The following is a 9,290-nucleotide window of genomic DNA, read 5'->3' as shown; positions in this document are numbered from 1 at the left end:
GTCCTGATCTCAACCCGATAGAACACCTTTGGGATGAATTAGAGCAGAGACCTTCTCATCCAACATCAGTATTTGACCTCACTAATGTGCTTCTGGAAGAATGGTCTAAAATCCCCATAAATACACTCCTCAATCTTGTGGCCAGCCTTCCCAGAAGAGTTGAAGCAGTTCTAACTGCTTCAAGGGTGGACCAACATCAAATTAAACCCTATGGATTAGGAATGAGATGTCACTTAAGCTCATATGTGAGACAAGGAAGGTGAGCCAATACTTATATAGTGTATATGCGTGTGTGTTTGGGTTTGCTGTTAGCACGGAAGAAGACTATGGCTCACTGTTGGGGTCCCAAATAGATGTCTACTAACAGCAGCACCTGAATTACCTGATGAAAGGAGCTGCATGTGTATTTCTGAATGGAATTTCCCATATCTACTCACAACATATTATTTTCTGTAGTACATATGTACAGGTTGATACTTTTTAACAGGTTCTGTTATCTCAAGATTTTTACCATTCTGTCCAATGAATTCCATGAAATCTGCAGGAGGTAATGAGATACTGACCACCAAAGCACTTGCTTCCCCACAGAACAAGCCAAGCTTTTACAAAATGTGTTATCCTAATGAACTAGCACGGAGAATAGAGGCATAAAATACTGTTAATCTGACATAAGGACAGTTAACAGGAGCTTTTAAATGCTATAAGAGATTTTGTCAAATCTTTTAGCATATGGTCTTTTGAAGTCTTGATAGTAATCTAAGGATATCAATCCATAAATCAGTGTGCAGACCCCTCTGGTGAATAGGAGAGAGAAAGAGAGAGAGAGAGAGACAGAAAGAGAGGGGGAGCAAAAGCACAAAGTGCAAAAAAGAAAAGAAAAAAAGCCTTCCAGCGACTGCATCATGGTGATGACACATCCATGATTAGTTGTCCTTCCTCCCCATGCAGTTCTGGCCACTCGCACGCCCTGAGAGGATGACAGAGACGTGATCGTCTGGATCACAGGTGCACAGAGGTATATAATGACTCCGTTTCAATATGATGTTAATTATGATTAACGAGGGGAAAAGGCTGGAGTGAATGGCATCCAATAACAGGAAATTCAACACATTCAAGACACTGTAGTATGCTTAAGGCACAAGGATCAGAATAGCAATGAATGAGTCTTATAATTAGTTACACATTACTAACTTAACTTTAATGTTTACTGCTTAGCCAGAGCGGAAGTATGGTCAGAGCAGTAATCCACGAAGTGTAAATCCTTGACTGCTACAACTATTGATAATTAAAACTACAGTTCCTGTTTCTTAATAAGTTTTAATGTATGCTACATACATTGTAGAATTACAGCAAACATACAAGCTACTCTTTTTAGCCAAATGCAAGATCTTCAAGGTAACAAGCATGAAATCATAGCCAACACTATTAAAATTGGCTAAGACATTATATATATATGACATTAATGTTATGGTACGGCGGGCCCCCTACTGGTCGGCTCCGTATACAGCGGCAGTTGTCTCGTTGTTGTTGCGTTGTGTTCGTCCCTCAGGGGGGCGGGGCCTATGATCCTCACCACCTGAGGGTCGTTTGTTTGTCTGTATATGTCTTGTCTTTGTACCAGTTGACTGGGTTTTTGGTTTGTGCAAGTTTCTTCATTAAAACCTCCTTTTTCCCCCTGAGACTTGATGTGATCGCTTCCATTTTATTTCGCACTCCCTGCCCGTCACAATTAGAACACATAGCAGAGTAGATTGAATAAAATAGTACTTTATGCTAACTTTGTAAACAAGTACATTTTCTCAATTCATACCAGTCCACAGACTGTGTTAAGTTTGCCTCACTGCATCAGCACTAATGGATAAATTACTTTATTCCAAATGGTTGCGTTATAGACCATGGCACCTCACTACAATGCTAGCTTGAGATTCTGATGTAGCTCATTTACTACTGATACTACCACTGAAAGAAGACCTGCAGAGTTCATGAGACAAATCTCAGAATGGTTCAAAATGTCCTAATATATATATGTATACATGATGAGGAGGTGATTTTCCCAGGTATATTTTTATTATACTTTCACCACATTATTAGATTCAAATATTTTACAAATAGGTAAAAAACATCTGATTCACATGATGAAGAAGACTGAGAAGGGTTATAATGTGCATCATGTCTCTGGAAACTAATTCTGGAGTAAATCACAATATCAATAATGATTTTTTCCAGAAAATGTTGTTCAGTCTTGGAATATGTTACATTTGCTGGGAAATTGTTTTAAGCCCAGTCATCTCCAAAATGGTGGTCATTCCATCTGCTGTCTGATCCTCCCCTGTTGTTTGCCTCCAGGCAAGTGTGCTTCCAGTGAGATACGTGAAGCCAGCTATCACACCTTTTAAACTCCCACTCACAGCATTTACATCACAATTCTGCATATGTGAGGTGGCAGAGTGGTGGACACTCAGAGAGCCGTGCCATTTGATCAGTTGGGTTCTCTTTGATTCCCAAGCATGGATGTCTATGGCATTGCTGGGGTTTGATCTCGGGTCTTGGTAACTGGAAACAAACTTTGTAGTACAATACAATCTCAACCAATAATCTCTTACTGAAATAAGACTACTCCTTATAGGGAAACTGATGTTTACATACACAGACATGTCTGGACAATCACACACATTCACACATTAAATCATGCTGCTGCATTAACTTCCTAAGCACTTTTAGTTTTCATGCAAATGTCCCTGTCTTGCCAGCCAGGATGATTGCTGAGGATATGAGGTGGAGAAAAGGTTGTGAGTCATAAAAATGATCTTTCCATAGACAGCCATGTGTATCCCTGAAAGGTTGCATTTATGCTCTGTAGTAAAGGCATGTGGAGACTGAGGCCAGCAATATACTGACTCAGTACTCACTGTCAGTCACCAATTGAGCCAGTTTGTCAAAAGTAGGCTGTACGGCAGACAGTCAATTCAGCATTAATATATTTTTGATCCTATCACAAAAAAGTTCAGAGATAACTTTAAAATGTAAGCTTATATAATGTACAAATAAAAAAATCATCAAGGATGTTGACAGGGTATAGTCATGCCACAAATTCACTTTGTTTACATTAAACCACTCCTAAAGGTTTAGAGAAAAGGTGAATGATTGACACCTGAAATAGCAGATTAGATTTCAGGGAAAATACAATTTTCAGTGACTATGTTGGAATTGTGTGTTTGTTAGTTTTAATGGTCTGTGATTGTGTGTGTGTGTGTGTGTGTGTGTGTGTGTGTGTGTGTGTGTGTGTGTGTGTGTGTGTGTGTGTGTGTGTGTGTGTGTCTGTCACTGGCAGATGGTGCTTTAAGGAAAATTACTTTTCTCACACAGATGGAGGTCTAGGAAAAGAAGACCAGAAGAATGTTTTGAATATGAATTATACCATTTAGATATCCATCATTGGGCACCAATAAATTCTAAGTGCCGAAATCAATGTGATCATTCAATATGCATTGTCAAAATATGAACACAACTAAAGCACCAAAATATTTTATTCGAACATTGTCCTGGTGTTATGGATTGAACTTTATGAGTGACTGTTTCTGTTTATTTATCTAAATAAAAATACCATAACATTCCATAAAACCATTCTAAAATGATTTATGATCATTGATGCATATATTAATGTAAACTCTAACTTTGCCATTTATAGACCCCTCAACCTCTGATTCAACCTCTATTCCATTAGTATATTTATCCTTAAAAGCCGAATAAACAAGAAACACATGTAAGACTTACACAAATTGCATTGTATAGTTTCAGATATGTATGTTTGGATGGGTGGATGGTGGTTTTAGTTTCAGAAGTGTGTGTCTAGATGGGATCGTGGTGGTTTTGGGGGGAGCAGTTGTGTTGTGGCTGGTGGTTTTTGAGTGGGTGGTTGTTTTGGGTGGGTGGGGGTGCATGATGAAGCTGGAGTCTAGAAATATAAACAAAATGAAAACTATTTGATGCATTTGTGCAGATATGAATATATGAATATATGAATACAACATTGTGATGAAATTGGAAATCATGCTTTGCCTAGTCCTCAATTTTGCCTGCATCAATATCAGTTTGTACTGCCTCCCTCCAACATCATGTGGTGTCTGAATATTAACATCATCCACATAAAGATCATAAGGTTAAGATGCATGCAGCGTGGCTATCTAGGTTCAGAAGCAGGAGATTGTATCTTTGTCGTATCATCATTAAAGGTGTCTTTTAATTATCACTCTAGCTCACATTTCACTTTCCTTTCAAATGCTAGTAGTAGATTATCCAGGAATACAAGACAGGTATAAACTTTAGGAGCAATAATTCCATTTTAGGCCAAAAATCAAGTTCATTATAGCAGCAACTGTTACTTAGATAACTACATCATTCCAACTATTTATATCTATAGCTAGAAACCAGTAAAATTATACCCTATTATGCAGAAGCGCCCCCTAGTGGGCCCGCCGGCGGGCCCAGCTCCTTTACGGCGATATAAAACATATTAAACATTAATGAATCTCCGAACAAAAGCGCTTAAATCAAAATTTCCTATCCCATCTACATGCCTACCGAGTTTCAGCCGTCTACGTGCAGCCGATCGCGAGATATCCGGCTTTGAAGTTGACCACAAAAGTGCACCCCGCGAGGGGGTCTCCCGACATATCCGTTTACAAAACATATTTATGTTGTGAAATGTCTTAATGTTTTGTCACCTAAAAATCGTTTACTAATAAGGCTTTAATTTAAGACCTTAACAGCGTAGATCCGTTGTGGTTAAGTACCTTAAAAAGCTTGCTCACCTCACTGCAAAATTTTCCAAAATCCGCTTCCTGAATGAGACACTCCGACAAATCTGCCCCCTAAGCGTCACAGAAGCATTCTTAACGCTGATTTGACCCCTCATTACAAAGCTGCAGCGGTTTCTGCTTTGATTTTGAGTGGTTTTTATTGGTCTAAAGTGGGGTAGTGACTTTGAATGACAGGTTTTACAACCTCTCCCACGGCGAGGTGCGAAGGGGAGGGGGGGAGGGTGAACCAATAAGCCCACAGAGACAAGCTGGAGCCTCAGAAGTGATTGAAAGCTGTTCTAACCAATAGTGTACATCCTTCCGAAGCTAACCAGCCCTCATATGACATGATTGGTCAAGTATATTTTTAAATTGAGCCCTCGGAAACTGGCGCTTCATTTCCAATTTCGGCCGCTAGCATAGCAACATAAGCTAACCCTTTGCTAACCTAAGCTAAGCTCCCCAGAACACACTGTTCGGCGAAACTGAAGCAGCCATGGATTATTTTGTTCGTTTTTATGCGGATTGTGGATACTTTTGAACATAAACGGATTACTTTGTGTGGAATATATGAGCAATTTTCGGAATTTTCGCCAACCCGGAAGTGAGACGGTTACACCGGCTACGACGCGATTCTACGTACTGTGAGTAACAATGGATAATTTTTCATAAGCGATATTGTACAAAATATATATTCTAATACTAAACATTAACTAAGCGTTAGATTATAAACAGTTTTAGAGCGTTTGAGTGCTGCAGCACTCTGTATCGTGTCGGATGCTACCGGAGTTGGCTACGGTAACCTAGCTTATGCTGTCGGACTATATTGGACATAAATATGATATCATAACGTTCATATTTGGACATGAAATTTAGTCATTGGAATTTTCTGGTCTTGCTGTAATATGTGCAGCATTGTTGTTTGTCGTAGCTCCTCGGTTTCGTGTAAGGAATTTGTTGGCATGTTAGCTTAGTTGGCTAATGGTGTGTGTCGGGTGTGGCATATTTAGACATGGGTGTGGTGCACTTGACATACCTTGGATAAAGCTGAATAACTTTTCAATGCTTGCATGGATTTGCTCCATTTTTTCTGTGTTGTTAGAAAAGACCCTAGCGAAATTTATTGTAATTTCTGATACCACATTTGAATAACTATGTGAATATACATTCCAGTCATGTTCAAGTTCAAGTCAGCATTTGTGACATTCCTGGCATATTAGCATCTGCAATAGAGGCTCTAAAATAAACCAAATTATGTGAATATGATACTGAAGTGTATTAATATGTTCCCCCAACTGCCTACTTCAGTTTGAGCCATGAATGATAATTTTCCTATATGTACAACTTGAGATATCTAGTTTTAATGTGAACTATGTCAAAAATGTTTAAAAATGGCCACCGGGCGTGCGAATCTGCAGTATAAGGTTAATGCTGACAGATTATTCTCTCATCAAATTATATTTCATATATAATATGAAATATATTATATATAATATTTCATATATTTCTGAATCTTTATATTTAGTGTAATACCAACCAGGAAGTGTGTGTATGTGATTTGTAGATCTTATTCAGCACAATCTACTCCAACCATGAAAATGGATGCAGCCCACTTATCCATATATCAGTGGTGCTGCCTACATAAGACTGGGTTTTATGAATTTATGCTACATATTTTATCATTTTATTTCCAATATCCAGATTATTGCTAGGTATAGGAGTAGATTTACACAATATAACTCAGGAAGTAGCAAAAGTTCACTTTTTGCTCATAGAGAGAGAGAGAGAGAGAGAGGAGAGAGAGAGAGAGAGAGAGAGAGAGAGAGAGAGAGGAGAGAGAGAGAGAGAGAGAGAGAGAGAGAGAGAGAGAGAGAGAGAGAGAGAGAGAGAGAGAGAGAGAGAGAGAGAGAGAGAGAGAGAGAGAGAGAGAGAGAGAGAGAGAGAGGTGGATATTATGCCATGATGCTCTCACTGAGGGAACAGCCCCAGATCTTCAGCTGGATGGGCTAATCATGAAGCCTATCAGCCCTATTACTGCCGCAGTTACAGGTTCAAGGCCCTTGGGACAGTCTCTGACACAAAGATGTGAGTTGCTTTGACAAACATGGCAAAGCTAGCTTGGCCTTGGTTAAATATCCCGCTCCATTAGCACATTCTAATGCATTAGAGCACTCGACTGTGCTTATTCAGTCAGTGAATGTGAGTATTGATAATTACTTTATAATAAAGGTGATAAGTGCTTTTTTTCTTTTAGTGGAGTTGTGCTAGAACCATCCCTTTGTCTAAATATAACTGAAAATTGAAAGGTATGCTACAATACTGACATTATTTCATTAAATACCTAATTACGTCGCTTTAATAATGTGAACTTTTTCTAAAACCAACAGACAGCCACCAAGGCTGGAGCTCTTGATCTGTAGATTCAAGAAGCAATTGGGGAAACAATACAAACCCCTCCCTATAGATCCGGTGAAATTCTGATTCACCGTATTCACTTAGCAGCTCTGTCAGAGTCCCACAATCTCACCAAAACCTTCTTCTGCCAGTGGGAGGTCAGCTACCTTTCTCAAAATATTTTCATATTTCATTAAACTGTTAAGGACAATTCAGTTTAATAATGCAATATCAGTCTTCTTAATGCACCCTGCAATGCCTCAAAGACCAACAGCCCCCCCCCCCCCCCCCCCCCCCCCCTGTATTTCCAAGATTACGCCAAAGCCTAAAGAGCACTGCTAGCCCCAGGTCTCTGGAGCTAGCCATGCCAGAGACAGTGTTGCCAAATTAATGCTCTCAGTGTTCTAATGACTACAGCAAGACCACATTTTTTGTATATAAAAATTATAAATCAATCATATATCAAAAGTATAATGTACAGTCAGAAGGAGAAATAATTTAGTACACTTACCACACACTTTTTTTTTAAATACAATGGAAATGTCATATTTTTAACCCAGTATATTTGAACTATAGGGTTGCTATAGTAATGAGTGGAGGAGTGAGGCCGGATACATTTGCAGACACAAGTGGTGTTTATTGAGGACTATTCCATTCATTAGTCTTAGACCGGTCCATAGTCAAAGAACTCACAACCTGAAACATAACCTATGTGTATACATATCAAAACAGGAAACAAATTTAAAACCAAGAACAAGAAAACAAGACACAACAATGGGATCTAGAACAACAACACGACAAACAGAACCACATGGCATACAGTGCCAATGGGAACTGTGACACTCATGGCATGAAATAACCCATTATTACTGCAGTTTGGCTATTTTTAAATGTTTGCTTATTTATTGTGGTTATTGTTATCATTTTGACATCAGTCCACTCTACATTATAATGGTACTCTTTGGTATCTAAGGATGTAAAATACACCAATTGAACTGCAGTAAAATGTATGTATGATGCCTGTAATTTCTAATTATTGACTTGATATGCAGTAAACAATTAAGACATTTCAGTGCAATGTGATTTTGACTGTCTTAACACTGCTAAGTATTTGGACGGCCTTTGGTGAGTGTCCTCGGTGTGCTCCTGTTCAGGGTTTTTCAGTTTTCATAGTACTGATATTGGGTTCAAAGCTCAGTTCAGAGAGTTATGATTTTATATCACTATGAACTATGACACAAATTCACTATGAAAGAAATTCATCTGCAATTAGCTTGTTATTTCCAGTGCATCCATGCCACATGGGGTCAGTAAAGGGAAAGCTACACTATAGCTGTTTAAGTAAAGAATTCAGGAAGAGATATTTAAAGGAGAAAATGTATGAATTGTGCAGGTGACTAATAAATTAAATACAAAATACTTGTGACTATACACATATAGAATGTAGCATGCATGAGATCAGTAAAAATATATTCTGTTGCAGAATAATGTATGTATGTAACCTTTTCATTTTGTTCACTATTTAGTGTTCGACAGCATCATATAAAGCTTTGATAAAGAGCTTTAGCCTAAAACCTTCAAAGAGTTTTAGCTCTTCCCTGCTCTGAAACATAAGAACCCTCAGTGTTACTTAGTGATGTTCATCGATGGCGTGGACAGTAAGTGGGCCAGTCATGAAACTTTGAGACCAAAATATGTAAACATGCAGTGTAGCTCTTCATGTAAAATGGTGGTCAATATATAATTTACCCATAATGCTTGAAATTCTCATTCTGAGAAATTGTAAAAATACTACATAATGCTATATCTGATGTGTAATTATTTGAGGAAATTGTGTGTCCACGCCAGTTAGTGGTAAACCAACAAGCATATACAGCAGGAATGGCTGCAGTCACAGGTGAAGCCCTTATAGGCATTGCGATGTTGCTGCCAGATGACTGCAATACTTGAGAGAGGTAAATTGCACGAAGCCTTCTGTTTCCTAAACAGTACTGAACAAGTGCATTATCCCTGACACCTAACACATACAGCACAGGACTGTCCCCAGAACAGACTGAATTAGTCTGATCATACTTACTTGTTAGATGATCTTAACTA

The sequence above is a fragment of the Brachyhypopomus gauderio genome, chromosome 6 (assembly GCF_052324685.1).
Source record: "Brachyhypopomus gauderio isolate BG-103 chromosome 6, BGAUD_0.2, whole genome shotgun sequence".
Taxonomy (NCBI): Eukaryota; Metazoa; Chordata; class Actinopteri; order Gymnotiformes; family Hypopomidae; genus Brachyhypopomus; species Brachyhypopomus gauderio.
The sequence above is the reverse complement of the archived record's forward strand: the minus strand, read 5'-3'. Positions refer to the sequence as shown.